The 20807-nt window shown below is 43.5% G+C and overlaps 1 long non-coding RNA gene across 1 annotated transcript in view; it reads right to left on the bottom strand.

The window, feature by feature from the left end:
- LOC139362951 (uncharacterized) overlaps positions 1 to 20757 on the bottom strand; it is a 147659-nt gene extending 126902 nt beyond the window's left edge. The window contains exon 1 of the long non-coding RNA XR_011622612.1: positions 20679 to 20757. This is a non-coding gene — a long non-coding RNA (uncharacterized lncRNA). The remainder of the gene's footprint in view (positions 1 to 20678) is intronic.
- Positions 20758 to 20807: the final 50 nt, after the last annotated feature.

The raw sequence follows: 20807 nt of genomic DNA, 5'->3' as shown, positions 1-20807 counted from the left end.
AGGGGTCCATTCAGATGGTTCGGGGAAGACCTTAGAATTTTGTGTGTGTGTGTGTGTGTGTTTTCATTTACAGGGTCATTCAAGGACCCACACTCTTCTATCCCCTAGGACCCCAGAGTTCCCTACTGGATATTCTGCAGTTGGCTAGAGATCTGAGGGTTAGAGAGGTATGGAGTGTGCATCATTCTGTTCAGATCCCATTGTTCAGAACTCAGCCACAGGCACCTTCCATTACAAGGGAAGCTGGGAGGATTGTCTTGCTCCGTGCCCCGGAGGAAAAGAAAGTGAACATGGAGCAGTCTTTGCCACAATTAAAGTCACAGGAGATATTGAACAATACCTTATACATTTTTTTTTTGTTTTGTTTTGTAAATCCTGGGATTATTTTGTGGTTAGAGGGACTAGGCTACAGGAAAGAATGGGGTGCACTTAATATTGGAAAGTCAGTTACTTCACAGTCGTAGTGGGTTTATTAGCAGAGATTAACCAAAAGATTCAAGTCTTTTGATGATACTCATAGCATTATTTATGCTGTATCATGCACCATTTTCTTTGTTTGTTTGTTTGTTTGTACTTGTTTTTGTTTTGTTTTTCAGGACGGAGTCTAGCTCTGTTGCCCAGGCTGGGGTGCCGTGGTGCCATCTCGGCTCACTGCAACCTCCACTTCCTGGGTTCAAGTGATTCCCCTGCCTCAGCCTCCTGAGTAGCTGTGATTATAGGCATGCACCACCACGCCCAGTTAATTTTTGTAGTTTTAGTAGAGATAGGGTTTCACCATGTTGGCCAGGCTGGTCTCGAATGCCTGACCTCAGGTGATCCATCCACCTCAGCCTCCCAAAGTGCTGGGATTACAGGTGTGAGCCACTGCGCCCAGCCCATTTTTCACATTTTCAACATTTATATTCTGCTATTTAAAAATGCTGTATTTTGAAATTATTACAAATGTATAGAAGAGTTACAAGTACAGTTCAAGTTATTTCCATATCTGTTTCATCCATATTTCCCAGTCATTACCATCTTATTGCATTTTTACGTATCTTCCTCCCTCTGTTGTCCCCACTCTCCCTCCCTTGCTATTATTTTCTCTCTTTTCTCTCTCTCTCTCTCTCTCTCTCTCTCACACACACACACACACACACACACACACACACACACACACGTCTTTTCCTTCACTACTTGAGAGCTAGCTGTGGGAACAGTATACTGTGACTTGTAAATACTCCCGTGTGCATTCCTTAAAACAAAGATCTCTCATCATGCAAGCTTCCAAGTCAAGTAGTCGACATTTTCACAACGCTCCCATCCAAACCTTTTAGAGCCCATTCAAATTTTACCAACTCTCTCAGTGATGTCTCTTTTTCCCTTGGGGTCCAAGATGCCATCCAGGAAAATGTATTGCATCTATTCTATTTGTCATGTCTCCTAGTGTCCCCCAACCTGGACCAATTCCTTAATCTTTTTTGTCACTTATGTCCCCAACAATTTTAAAGAATACAAGCCTCCTATGCTGTGGGATGACGCTGAGTGCGGGTCCATCTGATGTCTCTCTGTGACCAGACTCAGATCATGGATTCCTGGTAGGATGTCACTGACATAATACTGTGTTCTTCTCTGCATCAGGAGTGCACGATGTCAGCCGGGCGTGGTGGCTCATGCCTGTAATCCCAGCACTTTGGGAGGCCCAAGCGGGTGGATGACCTGAGGTCAGGAGTTCGAGACTGGCCTGGGCAACGTGGTGAAACCCCATCTCTACTAAAAATACAAAAATTAGCCAGGCGTGGTGGCACACTCCTGTAATCCCAGCTACTTGGGAGGCTTAGGCAGGAGAATTGCTTGAGCTCGGGAGGCGGAGGTTGCAGTGAGCCAAGATCATGCCACTGTACTCCAGACTGGCTGACAGAGCAAGAATCTGTCTCACAACAACAACAACAACAACAACAAAAAAGGAGTGCACAATGTCAATCTGTACCACCCACCGCTGGTGACACTAATGTCCAGTTACCTGGTCATGCTGGAATCTCCTTGTTTTCTTCACCAGAAAGACATTAGTTTTTCTCTTGGAATTAGTTACTGTTTTATGGGGGCATATTCTGAGATCATGCCAGCATCCTGTACATCATCAACCTACCATCCACCTGCCTTAGCATGCCTGAATCCGTGACCACAGGACCACTATGGCCAAAGGCCACTACCATGGTTGCCAAATGGTGATTTTTCCCCTCCCTCCCTCCCTTCCTTCCTTCCTTCCTTCCTTCCTTCCTTCCTTCCTTCCTTCCTTCCTTTCTTTTTCTTTCTTTCTTTCTTTTTTGAGACACAGAGTCTCACTCTATCACCCAGGCTTGAGTGCAGAGGTGTGATCTAAGCTTACTGCAACCTCCGCCTCCCAGGTTCAAGAGATTCTTCTGCCTCAGCCTCCCAAGTAGCTGGGATTACAGGCGCCTACGACCACACCCAACTAATTTTTGTATTTTTAGTGGAGATGGGGTTTCGCCATTTCAGCCAGCCTGGTCTCGAACTCCTGACCTCAGGTGATCTGCCTGCCTCAGCCTCCCAAAGTGCTGGGATTACATGCAGGAGCCACTGCACCCAGCCTATTTTCTATTTTCATAAGTTCTGTTACATTTATTAGCTGAACTTTTACTGTAAGGAAGAGCTTTCATGTCTCTATTTATTTATGTCAGAATGAACCCAGAAAGTCTTATTTTATTGAATGGATTATAATCTAGAACACTTCCTGTTTTGAAACCACTTTTTTTTCTTTTGTAGTTTAGTCCTAAAGTTAAATTGATTGAATGTTTGCAGCCAGTCTGTTTACCATAATGTTAGTGTTCATTTCTTGGTTGGCTGAAGTTTATCATCTAGTATTTCTTTAACAAGACCCTATGGGATTTACATTCTCTAAATTCTTAGCCACCTTAAAATGATCTTCTTATATTTCCTGTAACAGCTTTATTGAGTTATAATTCACATACCATGCAACCCATCCATTTAAATTGTACAATTCAATGCTTTTTAGTATATCCACAGAGTTGTCCAACTATCAACACATTTTTAGGACTTTTTTTTATCACTTCTAAAAAGAACCCCTTACCCATAAGCAGTCACTCCTCATTTGCCCCAGCCTTCGTCTCCCCCCACCCAAATCTAGATAACAACTAATGTACGGTAACAACTAATGTACCGTATGTACTTTCTGTTTCTACAGATTTGCCTATTCTGGACATTTCATGTAAATGGAATCATACAATATGTGGTCTTTTTGACTGACTTCTTTCACGTAGCACGTTTTCAAGTTTCACAAATGTGGTAGCATGTATCAGTACTTCATTTATTTGTATGTTAAATAATATTCCATTTGATGGATACACCACAGTTTATTTGTCCAAAATGTGTATAAACATTTGGGTTATTTCTACCTTTTTGACTATGGTAAGTAAGGTGGTAGAAACATTTGTTGTTGTGTGGACACACACTTTCATTTGTCCTGGATACATACCCTGAAGTGGAAGTGCTGGGTCATATGGTAATTCTGTGATGAACATTTTGAGTATCAACCGAACTGTTTTCCAGAGTGGTTGCACCAGTTTACATTCTTACCAGCAATGCACAAGATTCCATTCTCTCCCCATCCTTACCAATACTTATTATTACCTCTCTCTCTATTTTTTATTTTTCTAGTGGATATAAAATGCCATTTCATTGTGGTTTTGATTGGGTGGCCTGGTGGCCACTGAAGTTAAGTATCTTTTTATTTTTCTACTGCCTATTTGTATATTTTCTTTTTCTCTATTTATTTATTGAGACTGAGTCCTGCTCTGTCACCTAGGCTGGAGTGTAGTGGCATGAACACGGCTCACTGCAGTCTCAATCTCCTGGGCTCAAGCAATCCTCCCACCTCAGACTCCCAAGTAGCTGGGGCCACAGGCATGTGCCACCATGGTCAACCTTGTATATTTTCTCTGGAGAATGGTCTATTTCAATCTTTTGCCCATTTTTAAATTGGGTTATTCCCTCTTACTATTCTATTGTAAGAATTCTTTACATATTCTAGATACAATTCTTTTGTTAGATATATGATCTGCAAATATTTTTTCCAATTTGTGGGTTGTCTTTCAACCTTCTTGATTGTGTCGTTTGAAGCACAAAGGTATTTAATTTGGGTGAAGTCAATTTACCTGTTTTTCCTTTTGTTTCTTGGGTTTTTGGTGTCATATATACAAAATTATTGCCTGATCCAAGTTATGAAGACTTATGCCTATGTTTTCTTCTAGGAGTTTTGTAATTTTAGCTCTTAACATTTAATCTTTTGATGCATTTTGAATCAATTTTTTGTACACGCTGTGAGGTAGGGGTCCAACTTCATTTTTAATGTGCGGATATTCTATTTCTTCAGAAAATTTGTTTAAAAAATAGTTCTGGCACACTTGTCAAAAATCAATTAACTGTAAACTTGAAGGTTTGTTTCTGGACTTTCAATTCTATTACATTAATCTAAATGTCTGTTCTTATGACAGTGCTAAAATGGTTTTCTTTTGCCTTTATGCTTTAGCAAAAGTTGTGCTGGGTTTAAAATGATTGGGTCACTATTTCTTATCTTGAAGATATTTGGTATAGCCTCACTGTCTCTAGCACTGAATACAGAGAAGCAAGCCTGAGGCCCATCCTGTGATTTTTATGCAGAGGACCTACTTGATATTTTGATTCAATGACCAAGGAATTATTTTTTTATCCACAATGTTTACTATTTCTGTTTTTTTTTTTTTTTAATTGGGTGATTGGGATGTGGGTATCAGAACCTGGAATTGCGAACAGTTATATCCTTTGATAGTCCCTTTTGAGAACCCTTTTTTTTGTTGTTTGTATGTTTGTTTTCTTTTATTTCTGAGACAGGATCTTGCTCTGTCACCCAGGCTGGAGTACAGTGACACAATCATAGCTCACTGCAGCCTTGAGCTTCTGGGCTCAGGTGATCCTTCTGCCTCAGCCTCCTGAGTAGCTGGGACTACAGATATGCACCACCACACCTGGCTAATATATTTTTTTAATTTTTGCTTTTGTAGAGACAAGGTCTCACTATGTTGTCCAGGCTGCTCTCAAACTCCTGGCCTCAGGCAATCCTCCCATCTCAGCCTCCCAAAGTACTAGGATTACAGGCATGAGCCACCATGCCTGGCCATGTTTACTATTTCTTAGGAAATATTTTGGTGCTGATAGTTGCATGCCAGCTTTCCTGAGAGCCATGGTTTGCTGTCTTTATTACATAGACAGAAACTTTTTTATGGAAAATTTTCTCATAGTAAATCTCAAAATATATATTTTTGTTTTGTTATTTATTTAAATATATATGTTTTGTTATTTTAATCTTTTTCTTGGGGACAACAATTATGACATGTTGGAACTTTTTTTTTTTTACTTTATTCTCCCCATAGATAGATACATGATAAATAGATACAGATTATATAGATACTCTATATATACATATATGAAATAGGTGTATAGGTGTTTGTTTGTTAGAGACAGGGTCTTTCTCTGTTGCCCAGGCTTCTCAACCTCCCCAGGCTTAGGTGATCCTCCCACCTCAGCCTCCTGAGTAGCTGGGGCTACAGGCATGCACCACCATGCCTGGCTAATTTTTTTGTAGAGACAGGATCTTGCCATATTGCCCAGGCTGGTCTTGAAGTGATCCACCTACCTTGGCCTCCTAAAGTGCCAGGATTACAGGCGTGAGCCGCTGCACCCAGCTATTTTGCTTGCTTCTCTCAACTCTTTTCTTCATAATAATTCCTGTGCTCTCAGCTATGCTAATTCTTCTTTGTCCTTCCTTTACCACAGTTTGTGTTTCTCAGTAGCTTTATCTTTCTCTTCTTCCTGCTTGTTCACTTATTTCTTCCAGCTAACATTTCATCTCTGTTGTCTTGCCATGTCTTCTCTGCATGCTGCTATTTCTGCTTGAGCTCTAGTTTCATAAATGCCTCATTAAGCTTTTCTTTACTGAATGAAAGGCTGGTGACACTGGTCCTCTTGCCAAATACCCTATTTTCCTCCATGCATTTCTCATTTGCCATTTCCCGCTGTCCCTTTCCTCCCATTTTCTTATATAGCTTCTATCTTGGTCTCTTTTATATTACAGTTTGTCTTCGACTGAAATGAGCTTTGTTTTTTCTGAGTACAATTTATGGAAGCATCCTCCTGTGGTGGGAGGGCTGGGGGCTATGATTCAGGGCAGAAGTTATTCCCCCTGCTTAGGACTCTTGATGCCCATGTGAGCAGACCCTGACTCCTCCGAGGCAGCAGGAGCCCTCACGTTCCAGTCCCTGTGACTCACCCTGCCTCGGGGATGGACTTCTTCCTGTAATGAGGATGCACTTGTCACAGGGATGTTCATTTTTTAGTGTTCTTAAGCATACACAGAAAATGAGTCTAACAATATGACATCTGTGGCTGTCTCTGCAGCATGTGTTACATGATGCTTTTATTCTTTTTGGTTGGTTTGTTGGACTTTTCTATATTTTCCTTTTTTTTTTTTTTTTTTTTTTGAGACAGAGTCTCACTCTGTCAGCCAGGCTGGAGTGCAGTGGTGCAATCTCAGCTCACTACAACCTCCAACTCCCGAGTTCAAGCGATTCACCTGCCTCAGCCTCCTGAGTAGCTGGGATTACAGGAACGCACCACCATGCCCAGCTAATTTTTGTATTTTCAGTAGAGACGGGTTTTCACCATGTTGGCCAGGATGATCTTGAACTCCTGACCTTGTGATCCGCCCACCTCGGCCTCCCAAAGGGATTATAGGTGATATATATAGATTATATTATATATAAGGATTAAAGGGATTATAGCCATTGCGCCCAGCCTATATTTTCATTTTTAACAAAAATGTATATTCCTTCTATAATCATAAAATCAATACATTTTATTAAAAATGGAAGTTTGATTGGTACAAAAATAGAAAGACAAGGCCAGGCGCAGTGGCTCACGCCTGTAATCCCAGCACTTTGGGAGGCCTGGGCAGGCGGATCACAAGGTCAGGAGATCGAGACCATCCTGGCTAACACGGTGAAACCCTATCTCCACTAAAAATACAAAAAAATTAGCTGGGCGTGGTGGCGGGCGCCTGTAGTCCCAGCTATCTGGAAGATTGAGGCAGGAGAATGGCATGAACCTCGGAGGCAGAGCTTGCACCGAGATCGTGCCACTGCACCACTGCCTGGGCAACAGAGCGAGATTCTGTCTCAAAAAAATAAAATAAATAAATAAATAAATAAATAAAAAGACTAAGAATTGTTATTTGAGAGCACGACAGGGTGAGTATAGTCAACAATAACTTAATTTTACATTTTATTTTTATTTTCATTAGTTAATTTATTTATTCATTTCAACTTTTAAGTGCAGGTCTGTGACATAGGTAAACCTGTGTCATGGGGGTCTGTTATACAGATCATTTCATCACCCAGGTATTAAGCCTAGTATCCATTACTTGTTTTTCCTGATCCTCTCCCTCCTCCCACCCTCCATCCTATGAAAGGCCCCAGGATGTGTAGTTTCCCCCGATATGTCCATGCATTCTTATCATCTAGCTCCCACTTCTAAGTGAGAACATGCAGTATTTAGTTTTCTGTTCCTGCGTTAGTTTGCTAAGAATAATAGCCTCCAGCTCCATCCATGTCCCTACAAAGGACATGAGCTTGTTCTTTTTTATGGCTGCCTAGTATTCCATGGTGTGTACGTGCCACATTTTTTTTTTCATCCAGTCTATCATTATTGGACATTTATATTGATTCCATGTCTTTGCTATTGTGAATAGTGCTGCAATGAACATATGCATGCATGTGCCTCTATAATATAATGATTTATATTCCTTTGGGTATATACCCAGTAATGAAATTGTTGGGTCAAACGGTATTTCTGTCTTTAGGTCTTTGAGGAATTGCCACACTGTCTTCCACAATGGCTGAACTAGTTTACAGTCCCTTAATTTTACATTTTAAAATAACTTAAAGATGGTAGTTTGATTGCAACTCAAAGGATAAATGCTTGAGGGGTGGATACCCCGTTCTCCATGATGCTCTTATTTCACACTGCATGCCTGTATTAGTATAGCTCACGTACTCCATGCATATATACACCTACTATGTTCTCACAAAAATAAAAAATAAAAAATAACATAAACATAAATAAAGCTGATGATCCTCCCCTGTCCCCTCCAAAAGTGGAAGTTTGCACAGCTACAGTGGAATGAAGGACAGACTCGGGTGAGTGGGAAAGCCGGAAGTACAAGCCCGTACGTCTGAAGCATCCAGCCCTCATAGCCGGTGATGGGAAAATCGGAGTCACAGAGCTCAGACCTGGTAATGCAAGATGAACCATTGCAGTTAAAGAGATCACTGGACTAAGGCAAAAAACAAAACAAAACAAAACAAAACAAAACAAAACAAAAAAACAAGAAAGAAATCCCGACGTGATGCTGGACAGGGAAAGTCTCATACATCCGGATTATTATCCTAACATCAATAATTCCCATGTGAGAGGAAGCCGGAGCTCGGAGAGGTTTGGTTAATTTCCCCAAGACTCTCTCTTCACTGTAAAGAGGCCAATTACATCCTGCTTTTCTAATTCCACATCCTCAGGCCTTTCTACTCCTTCTTGCCTACTTATTAGCTCTCCAGCTGGGGTGACTCAGTATATGGTGATGCTATTAACCAAGAGAGGGAAGACCGAGGAGGGAGAGATAATGAGCTCTGTTTTGGACAGGATGAGTTACTGTGAATGTCACGCTTGCAGCTCTGCTGCTGGAATAACACGAAGGGAGAGGCATCATTTCATGTGAAAGCCCACTGCTTCTGTCACCTCGTTCCTGTCAGTCAAAAGAGGAAAGAAAATCATGTTTCTAGAACCCTGCTGGTGGCTGTCTTTCTCCCAGAATGAAATCACCTAGTGAGGATGACACTGGCAATGAGGCTCTGACAGCACCTCCTCTGAGTCATCCATGAGCCAAATAGCATCAGAGTCATTTCTTGGCATCCACCCTGCTCCCAGCTCTTGGACGGGGGCATTCCCGGCACCCTCGGGGATGGAAGTGGAATGGGAGAGCAATGACAGCCTTATTGAATTATCCCCGAACCTTAGAGATTCACCTTCCCTGTTGTGGCCCTAAACAGCTAGCCTTATGGGATTTTTACCAGGACTGAGTTTTTTCCTTAAGGTTGACAGACACAGCATCTGGAATAATTCTCTGTTTCTGCACACAGATCATTTTGCCAAGACTGATTATGAAGGTTCCAAAAACCACCACCACAACACAAATACATCCAGCCAAACTAATGCAACCTGTGTATGATACACTTATTGCCCAAGAGTCAGTTGTTGAACTTCAAGCCTATTTTTTTAAGCGTATCTATATGGAAAACAATAGTAGTGTACTATTTGTATTTCCAGTTGAGATCGTATTATTTGCCTGTAACCTATACACTTTTATTTTTTTATCAGACAGGGATTCAAACTCAGACTCTGCCACTTTTCAGTTCTGTTCCCTTGGGGAAGTAAGTTAGTTTCCAAACCTTAATTGCCTCATGTATAAAATCGTTACAACAGTATCAATTTCATCACACTCTTGTGAGGATCCTATTAAATGAGTTAATGCACAGAAAACATTAGCACAAATCTTGGAGCATTGCAAGTGCAAAATAAATAGCAGCTATTATCAATATTCTTTTGCAAAAGACAAGATTGACACAATTTACTCCAATTGTGTACATATGATGCTTTTTTTTTCTTTTTTTTTTTTTTCAGACAGAGTCTTACTCTGTCGTCCAGGCTGGAGTGCAGTGGAGTGATCTCGGCTCACTGCAAGCTCCACCTCCCAGGTTCATGCCATTCTCCTGCCTCAGCCTCCTGAGTAGCTGGGACTACAGGCGCCCGCCACCACGTCTGGCTAATTTTTTGTATTTTTCATTAGAGATGGGGTTTCACCGTGTTAGTCAGGATGGTCTCGATCCCCTGACCTTGTGATCTTCCTGCTTTGGCCTCCCAAAGTGCTGGGATTACAGGCGTGAGTCACCGTGCCTGGTCCATATGATGCTCTTTCATGAGGACATTGCCTTGTACACAACTCCAGTGTGGTTTTCATGTTTAAGAATGAATGTGGCTGCCACGATGCATTTCAAGGCCTTCTTAGGTCTTCCTCTACAAGACTGCACAGAACTCCCTACTCCAGCATTTATGCAAGTAGAGTCTGTTATCAACATACAACAATAGCAATGTCTATCAAGTAGGAATCAACTCTAGACAGTAAAAAAAAAAAGAGAGAGCAGAGATCACTTTTTGTTTTATGTCCCTCTGTGTCCCAAGCATCCGGTACATAGTAGGATCCTAAAGACTGAATAAATAAATCACCTTCTATAAGCCAAACACCATGCAAGAGGCTTTGCCGTTCTGTTTCTGTAGAGGAGTCAGAGATCCCCTCCAACACATCTTTAGCTCTTAGCGGGTGGACTCTATAGTTGGATCTAGAAACCAAACTGACACCAGGCAGATTAGCAAGAGCAAACTATAAAAATTTTCTTAGTTTTATGTGTACATGGGGATCTTCATAAGAGAGGCAAACCCAAAGAAGAGGCGAAAGCAAGATGCTTTTGTACTATTTAGACAAAGAATGATAAAATTGAGAAGAAATGGCAAGACAAAGAAAATCTGGCTGGGGGCAGTATATTTTCTTTCTTTCTTTCTTTCTTTCTTTTTTTTTGAGATGGAGTCTCACTCTGTCGCCCAGGCTGGAGTGCAGTGGCGCGATCTTGGCTCACTGCAAGCTCCGCCTCCCAGGTTCACACCATTCTCCTGCCTCAGCCTCCCCAGCAGCTGGGACTACGGGCTCACGCTGCCACGCCCAGCTAATTTTTGTATTTTTAGTAGAGACGGGGTTTCACCGTGTTAGCCAGGATTGTCTCAATCTCCTGACCCTGTGATCCGCCCGCCTCGGCCTCCCAAAGTGCTGGGATTACAGGCATGAGCCACCGCGCCCGGCCATGGCAGTATATTTTCTAGAGGAGTTACTAGGAGATGTATAAGGGAGTGAAAAAGAGGTTGTAGATAAGGGATACATCTTTTTTGTTTTGTTTTGTTTTAAAGACTGAATCTCACTCTGTCGTCCAGGTTGGAGTGCAGTGGCATGATCTCGGCTCACTGCAACCTCTGCCTCCCAGGTTCAAGTGATTCTCATGCCTCAGGCTCTAGAGAAGCTGGGAGTACAGGCACGTGCCACCAGAACCAGCTAATTTTTTTGTGTGTTTTTAGTAGAAATGAGAGCAACATGGGTTACATAATTAAGTACATTTATTCAGGTCCTTTGCAGCCTTCCATCCCAAGTCTCTGGTGATAGAGCTATTTTCTCACCCTGGTATGAGAAATCTTTCATACTTGCTACATGCAGGAAAAGTCAAGTCAGCCAGCCCTTTCTGAAACTACAATTTCTCCAGTGTTTTCAACTTGCAATAATGAAGATCCCAATCTGGTATGTTTTGAGATAGTATATCCTTCACTCCTTCGTGTCTTTTAATTTTCCTCTATCTCCTTGAAAACTAACTGATTCTTGTATCAGTCAGGACAGGCTAACATGTGCTATGGTAACAATAACCCTCCAGTCTTAGCAACTTAAAACAACAGATTCTTACACCACTTTCTAATTGTTGATCAGCTAATAGCTTAGCTCCCAGGTTTTCTGACTCCAAGACGCAGGAAATGGAGCAGCCACTCTTGCTAGTTTCAGGGATGCAGAGAGGGAGAGAGAGCAAGAGAACGAGCAGGTGAATCACAAGCTGTCCCTCAGCTCACAACCAGAAGTGACATGGGTCTATTTTGCCTCCATTTCATTGGCCTAGCATGTCATCTGGTCATGCCTAATATCAAAGAGGATGGGATAAGGGGAGTGCCCTTCTATGAAGCTCCTGGAATAAGAAACAGAATTTCTGTGAAGAGTCCTTGTTTCCTCACAAGGGAAACTGAGTCACTCGGGTAAGTCACTCAGCCACGTGTTCAGGAATTGACTATTGATCTGACTCCAAGGCACCTGGGTACAATTTGTCTTTTGGGTCAGCTTGCTTCTCATGTCTTCATGGTGCCTGATAAGGCTGGTCTTTGTAGGAGATCTGCTTTTTCCTAGACCTGAATAGTCTGAGTAAACAAAACCAGGTTGCCATTTCCTATAAATATCAAATTCCAGGGAATTGTCTCCTAGGCAAGAGGGCTGTCTCCAGAACCACAGGAATTGCTAGTTGGCAAGGCCCCAGTTAACACCAAGAAGCTAGCCTTTGTCACTGGGATGTGGCCCAGATTTCCAAGCTGTGGAAACACAAGTACCAAATGATATCGGGATTCGTTGTGGAGAAGCTGTCCTTGTAATCCCGGGAGATAATCTCTATTATCTAAGAGAGGAAGGGAACTTGCCAGAGATAAAAATACTCACACCAGGCCAAAATACCCACTGAAAGTAAGTTTAAACGGACAGTGGTGACAGAACAAAAGTTTTCACATGACCACAAGACCACGTAATCCAATCCCAAGCCTCCATTTCCAAAATGGCTGGCTGGCTCAGCTTTCTGCTAAAAAAAGCTTTTCTTTCTAAAACAATCACTTAGTAACTCATTACTCACCAGCTGACATTTGGAAATAGCATGGTGGCTTGAAGTCAAATCTTTTTTCATTTCTTCAATCACTCTCCTTCACTTACAGGGTGAGTCTCGGTTGTGTTTTTTAAGCAGACTCTGGAAACTCACAATTCACAGGTCATGAATTGTTGGTTTCAGCATCTTCAGCTACTGAGACCTTATTCAAACCGCTTATAAGAATGAGTATTAGTCGGTGTTTTTAGCCTTTTATGTTGCCCAGCCATCTCTTATATATCAGAGTATCAGGCCGGGCACGGTGGCTCACGCCTGTAATCCCAGCATTTTGGGAGGCCGAGGCGGGTAGATCACCTAAAGTCAGGAGTTTGGGACCAGCCTGACCAACATGGAGAAACCCCGTCTCTACTAAAAATACAAAATTAGTCGGGCGTAATGGCGCATGCCTGTAATCCCACCTACTCGGGAAGCTGAGGCAGGAGAATCGCTTAAACCCAGGAGAGGGAGGTTGTGGTGAGCCGACACTGCGCCATTGCACTCCAGCCTGGACAATAAGAGCGAGACTGTCGCATAAAAAAAAAAAAAAAAGTGGAAGTTTATTAGGCGAGAGAAAGAGAAAAACTCTCTCTCCTGCAGACATGGAGGGGTTCCCGAGTGGTTCTTCCAGTTCCACGGTGAAAGGCACGGGGTTTTATAGACTAGCTTGAGGAGGTGGTGTCTGATTTACATAGGCCCAAAAGATTGGTTGGACTAGTGCCATTTACATAGCACGTGAAGAAGCTGGCCATCCCAACCTCATCCTTCATTATGAATATGGGGTCTCTGCCTGGCCGGCGCCATGTTGCCTGTTCCTTTACTGTACACATGGTTGAAGGGAAGATGGAGCAGCCATGTTGAACATGCCTGGCCCCCAGGTAGCTTTTTCTGATTGGCACAGCTGCCAGCATTTCTTTTTTGTTGTTGCTGTTTTTTTTTTTCTTTTTTCTTTTTTTTTGAGATGGAGTCTCGCTCTGTCTCCCAGGCTGGAGTGCAGTGGTGCGATCTCGGCTCACTGCAAGCTCCGCCTCCCGGGTTCACGCCATTCTCCTGCCTCAGCCTCCTGAGCAACTGGGACTACAGGCACCTGCTACCACGCCTGGCTAATTTTTTTGTATCTTTAGTAGAAATGGGGTTTCACCATGTTAGCCAGGCTGGTCTAAATCTCCTGACCTCGTGAGGAGATTGGCTCGGCCTGCCTCGGCCTCCTAAAGTGCTGGAATTAGAGGCACGAGCCACTGCGCCTGGCCTCCAATTTTTTTTTTTTTTTTTTTTGTATTTTAATGGAGACTGGGTTTCACCATGTTGGCCAGGATGGTCTCGAACTCCTAACCTCAAGTGACCCACCCGCCTCAGCCTCCCAAAGTAGCTGGGATTACAGGTGACCACCACCACGCCCAGCTAATTTTTGTATATTTAGTAGAGACGGGGTTTCACCTCGTCTTGAACTTCTGGCCTCAGGTGATCCACCTGCCTCAGCCTCCCAAAGTGGTGGGATTACAGGTGTGAGCCACCGCGACCGGCCAGCTGCCAGCATTTCACCCGTGCAAACTTCCAGCTTGCTTATCTATGTCTGCAGCTCGATTTTACAGGCTGTTTTTTGTCAGAGAAGAAATGATTTGGCCGGGCCCAGTGGCTCACGCCTGTAATCCCAGCACTTTGAGAGGCCAAAGCAGGCAGATCGAGAGCATCCTGGTCAACATGGTGAGACCCCTGTCTCTACTAAAAATACAAAAATTAGCTGGGCATGGTGGCGGGCACCTGTAATCCCAGCTACTCGGGAGGCTGAGGCAGGACAATTGCTTGAACCCCGGAGGCAGAGGTTGCAATGAGCTGAGATCCCGCCACTGCAGTCCAGCCTGGATGACGGAGGAAGATTCCTCTCAAAAAAAAAAAAAAAAAGACATAATGAGGGCTGCATTTTTATTAAAATGGAAACCTTGCCAAGGACTTACTTACCCTCACTAACTGCCTAAATATTTTTTTTTAGCTCCTGTATCTCCACTGACTGCTCACACTATGCTTACGTGAGTCATCTACAAGAGGGCGCTAACCTGCCCTTAAACTCTGAATTTTCTGACATTGACAACATGCCTGTCCTCCCACATCCACCTGTCTCCAGGTCTCTGACATTTACCTTTCTCATTGGCATGCAGGAAAATGATCCCCCTTACTTATTATTTATGTTAGTGTCAGGGGTAAAATGGGGTGGTACTTGGCACCCATAGCTGAGTCACTCTGACCATCAGAGACAGTTTTAATGAGACTGGCTGTGTAAGGCCACGACGGGAAGGTGAATCTCTAAAGTTCTGGGATAATTCAATAAGGTCGTCATTGCTCTCCCACCCACCTTCATCCCCCAAAGTGCTTTGAATGCCTGCATCCAAGAGCCGGGAGCAGGGTGGACGTCAAGAAATAATCCTGATGCTATTTGGCTTATGGATGATTCAGAGTAGGTGCTGTCGGAGCCCTAATTCCCCTTGTTTTTGAACTATCATGTCATACTCCTTCGTGCATGGCATTTTATCTCTCAGGATCTTCCTTCTTTCCCCAACTTTCTGTTGCCTTCCCACCTGTAATGTAGACTGTTTAGAACCTCCCCTCCTCTTCTCTTTCACTCAGGCTGAAGTGCAGTGGTATGATCATAGCTCACTGCAGGCTCAAACTCCTGGGCTTGAGTAATCCTCTCACCATAGCCTCCCAAGTAGTTGGGACTACAGGTGTGTACTACCATACCCAGCTAATTTTTTCATTTTTATTTTTGTAGATACGGGGGTCTCGCTATGTTGCCCAGGCTGGTCCCGAACTCCTGGCCCCAAGTGATCTTCCCATGTCGGCCTCCTGAAATGCAGGGACTACAGGCATGAGCCACCATGCCTGGCCTTAAATCTGCATTTTGTATTTTCTTCCCATTATATGGTTTGCCTCTACTGGAGACAGTCAGGCAGGATCTCCACTGTAGAAGAGAGACTTCCACAGAGTCAACTTCCAGATCCACAGGGCATAGATTTGCAGCTCAGATCAGAAAGCAGGCTGACGGGGAATGAGGAGTGAAGAAGGATTGAGATGGGAAGTTATATTAGAATCTTCCTTTTTGGCTCTTTCCAGTGTCTGGATAACTTTTGTGCTAGCCAGGATGACAGACTTCCCAAGAAAAGAAAGAACAGTGGAGCATGAAGATAGACTAGGTGCTTCCTGCCTCAGTTTCCATTTTGTACCAATGATAGTGTTACTGGTGGAGGGTGTCCAGGTTCTTGACCTCTTGAACAAAGAATTGGACAAAATGCACAAACAAAACAAGGAAAGAATGAAGCAGTAAAAGCAGAGATTTGTTAAAAATGAAAATATGTTCCACAGGGTGGGAGCGGGCCCAACCACAGGGGCTCAAGAGCCCCGTTATCCAGAATTTTCTGGGGTTTAAATACCCTCTTGAGGTTTCCATTGGTTACTTGGGGTACGCCCTATGTAAATGAAGAGGATGAAGTAAAGTTACAAAGCTGGCTGAGTGTGGTGGCTCACTGCTTGTAATCGTAGCACTTTGGGAGCCAGAGGCAGGCAGATCACTTGAGGTCAAGAGTTCGAGACCAGCCTGACCGAAATGGAGAAAACTTATCTCTACTAAAAATACAAAATTAGCCGGGCGTGGTGGCACATGCCTGTGATCCCAGGTACTCGGGTGGCTGAGACAGGAGAATCGCTTGAACCAGGGAGGCAGATGTTGTGGTGAGCCGAGATGATGCCATTGCACTACAACCTGGGCAACAAGAGCGAAACTGTGTTTCAAAAACAAAAACAAGAAGCAAACAAAAAGAACAAAACAAGAGTAGAGTGGCTTCAAGGGTCTCTGCTAAATAAAGGAGAATTTAAATGTGCTTATTTGGGGGGTTTGGTTTTCTTTAAAAGGGGACCTTGTCTACTCCTCCCTCATTGCTACCCTACAAACTAGTGTCAACCTATATAGTCTTGCTACTAGAAAGGAGTCCTGATCCAGACCCCAAGATGGGGGTTCTTGGATCTCAGGCAAGAAGGAATTTGGGACGAGTCCATAGAGTAAAGTGAAAGCAAGTTTATTCAAAAAGTAAAGGAATACAAAATGCCTACTCCATTCGCAGAGCAGTGGCATGGACTGCTTGACTAAGGACCCTTATAGTTATTTCTCAATTATATGCTAAATAAGGGGTGAATTACTTACGAGAGTTCTGGGAAAGGGGTGGGCAATTCCTGGAACTGAGGCTTCCTCCCCTTTTTAGACCATATAGGGTAACTCCTGGACATTGCCATGGCATTTGTATACTGTCTTGTTGCTGGTGGGAGTGTCTTTTAGCATGCTAATGCACTATAATTAATGTATAATGAGCAGTGAGGATGACCAGCGGTCACTTTCGTTGCCTTCTTGGTTTTGGTGGGTCTTGGCTGGCTTCTTTGCCGCAACCTGTTTTATCAGGAAGATCTTTGTGACCTGTATCTTGTGCTACCTTCTATCTCTTCCTGCGACTAAGAATGCCTAACTTCCTGGGAATGCAGCCCAGCAGGTCCCAGCTTTATTCTACCCAGCCGCTATTCAAGATGGAGTTGCAGTGGTTCAAATACCTCTGACAGTGTCATTGAAGAGATGATTTGACTTAAGTTGGAAAACAGGTCCATAGTATTGGTTAAAGATGTAGGGACAATGCCCGGGTTTGCTTGCCAGCAGGGTGCAGTCAGCCCTACCATCTCATTCCCTGCCTTCCGGGTGGGCAAGTGAGTCCAGCAAGGCCCAATGCCCCCCAAATTTGTGCATCTTCTTGGAAATTTCCACTCTATCACGGGAGACATGTATTTCAAGTTGCACCAGCTATGTTCTGGGCAACTCTTTGGATGCCTTCTTTTATAAAGTGGCATTGAGAAGTTGAGAGGATCCTGAAATAGCAATCTGCAAATTTGGTTCAAATTTTGACTCTGTTGCTAGCTCTATGACCTAAGCATATCACCTAGTGGTGCTAGGTGTCTGCATGGTCAACTCTAAAACCATGAAGGGTTGTTCTGAGGATTCAGTAAAACCATGTAGAGCCCTCCCTTGATATACCTGGGGGATTGGTTTCAGGACCCCTGTCTTCCACCTTCTAGTCCCCACGCACCTCAGATACCAAAATCCAAGGATGCTCAAGTCCCTTATGCTACAGAATGGTGTAGTAGTTGCGTATAACCTATGCATGTCCTCCCATACACTTTCAATTTTATCTTTAGATTGCTTCTAATACCTTACACAATATAAATGCTATGTAAATGGTTGTTATACTATATAGGTTTTTTAATTTGTATTTTTTATTGACTTGTGTTCAATTTTTTTCTCTTTTTTTTGTTTTTTAGATAGAAACTGAGTCTCTATCTGTCTCCCACTGGAGTGCAATGGTGCCACCATAGCTCACTTCCACCTCAAACTCCTGGGCTCAAGTGATCCTTCCTGCCTCAGCTTCCTGAGTTGCTGAGATCACAAGCACAAGTCTCCAACATATTTTTAATCCTTGGTTGGTTGAATCCATGGGTGTAGAACCCACAAATACAAAGAGCCAATTGTATGTAAAAATCTTTTGCACAATGCTTGACACATAGCCAGTCCTTGATAAATGATAGGTGAGTGTTATGAGTCTATTTTGATAATAACACTATAACCCTGGGAGTTCACTACTAAGATATTCTAGTTCATAAAGTCAATAAATAATAATAATAATTATTATTGTTATTTTGAGACAGAGTCTTGCTCTGTTGCCCAGGCTGGAGTGCAGTGGTGCAATCTTGGCTCACTGCAACCTTCACCTCCTGGGTTCAAGTGATTCTTATGCCTCAGTCTCACACTCAATAAATGATTCTTGAATGGGACTCAATCAATGGCTGCAAGCTAACGGACAATCAGTGCCCAGCTTACTTGAAGTCCAGGTAGCGCTGAGTGCCGTTGCAAGAAGAAAACTTAATATTCACCGCATTCCAGAATGCTTACATGGTCATGTGTTTCTAAACACTAAAACTGAGGAAAGACCTTTGGACATTCTGTCTCTGCCTTTCCACTCCCTTTTGCCTGGCTGCCAGCCTACTTAAACATTCTTCTACTTCTCATTGGCTTGTTCCAGTGAAAAAGTTTGTTGAGTAAGCCACTGAAATTTTTAAAGCCATGTTGGAAATACCTAAGTAAGCAAAGCACAGCTTTACAAACAGAAGATACTGAAAGAGATAAACTGTGGATTGAAAGAGATAAAAATGTGGTACATGGCCATGCGCAGTGGCTCACGCCTGTAATCCCAGCACTTCGGGAGGCTGAGGCAGGGGGATCACAAGGTCAGGAGTTCAAGACCAGCCTGGCCAACATAGTGAAACCCCATCTCTACTAAAAATACAAAAAAATTAGCCAGGTGTGGTGGTGGGTGCCTGTGATCCCAGCTGCTCGGGAGGCTGAGGCAGGAGAATTGCTCGAACCCGGGAAGCGGAGGTTGCAGTGAGCCAAGATCGTGCCATGGCACTCCAGCCTGGGTGACAGATTGAGACTCCATCCCAAAAAAAAAAAAAAAAAGTGGTACATATATACAATGGAAATGCAACCATAAGGAACAAGATTACATCCTTTGCAGGGACATGGATGGAGTTGGAAGCCGTTATCCTCAGGAAACTAACACAGGAACAGAAAACCAAACACTGTATATTCTCACTCATAAGTGGGAGCTGAACAATCAGAACACATGGACTCAGGAGGGGAACGACACACACCAGGGCCTGTCAGGGAGAGGGAGTGGTGGGGGAAGGGACAGCATCAGGACAAGGACAAATAGCTAATGCATGCAGGGATTAACACCTAGGGGATTGGTTGACAGGTGCAGCAAATCAACATGGCATACATTTACCTATGTAACAAACATGCAAGTCCTGCACATGTACCCCGGAACTTAAAATAAAATTAAAAAAAAAAAAAAGAGAGAGAGAGAGTGTGGCCAATGAAAAGTATGTGAGGCATTGCATGGAGCCCGCAGCTCTTTAAGGGATCTTGAGTTTTTCACATGCCACGTAAGCCTTCCAATAGGTGCAGCGTCCGTTGTCCCTGGAAGTCCCCAAAATGTTCTTCGTGGAATGGGTTAATCCCTTCTCTGCCAAGAATTCTCACTCAGGAGGAGCAAATGTTCATCGAACTGCCTGCCAAATACCATCTCCAGACTCAGTGTCATGATTTCGAGTCCTTGCCACCCTGGTCCCTCTCTCCTGTAGCCGCTGAGCTTCTCCATGTTCCTCTTTCTCTTCCTTTGATGGGAGCACCATGCTGTGTCAATGGGGCTATGGTTCCCATAGGCTCCTATGGCACCCGCGTGAGTCTTGTTAAGACTGTGGCCCGTGTTCCCATCCCAACTTATTTATGTGAACATCCCTTCTCCTGAAACACTTAAAAGCAGGTATTTATTTGTATCACCATAACAATAATACCATTTTATGACTGCCCACCACATTCCAGATTCTGTGTTAAAGGTTTCACATGTGTTACCTTGTTGAATCCTCAAACCAGGAATTAGCAAATGCTTTCCACAAAGGGCCTGATAGTAACTCTTTGAGGCTTTGCAGGCCATCTGGCCCCTGTCATAGTCACTCAACTCTGCCACTGAAGCATAAAAATAGCCATAGACAACTTGTAAATAAATGAGGTTGGCTGTGTTCCCATAAAACTTTACACAGAAAAACAGGCAGTAGGGGTGAGCTTGCACACAGGTGACAGTTGGCTGATCCCTGCTGTAAACACCCATGGAAGTAAGCAGGTTGTTAATACCCATTTCACAGATGAGTAAATGAAGCATAGAGAAGAGATTAAGCATCTTTGCAAAGATTGGACAGGTTGTAAGCGGCAACCCAGGGTCTGTGCAATGCCAGGTCCTATGTAAACACTATGTCCTAGCGGTTGCAAACAAAAAAGACATGAGCCTTAGGAAACAGAGAGATGGAGGACAAACACTTTCTCCAGCAGCCTGCCCCTTCCTTATGACCACAGACTTCCCCTTGAGTTCTGCACCAGCAACTCACCTTCCCTTGTGGGCTGAGATCCTGCTCATGGCAGCAGTTGCTTGTAGTGCTCTGATGTGATTGTGAGGCAGGCAGGTTGGCTATTGTTCTCTATTCTGTACTAGAATGCAACTTCAGGAGCTCTCCAGA

Source organism: Macaca nemestrina, chromosome 4 (genome assembly GCF_043159975.1).
Source record: "Macaca nemestrina isolate mMacNem1 chromosome 4, mMacNem.hap1, whole genome shotgun sequence".
NCBI classification, from domain to species: domain Eukaryota; kingdom Metazoa; phylum Chordata; class Mammalia; order Primates; family Cercopithecidae; genus Macaca; species Macaca nemestrina.
The sequence above is the reverse complement of the archived record's forward strand: the minus strand, read 5'-3'. Positions and strand labels throughout refer to the sequence as shown.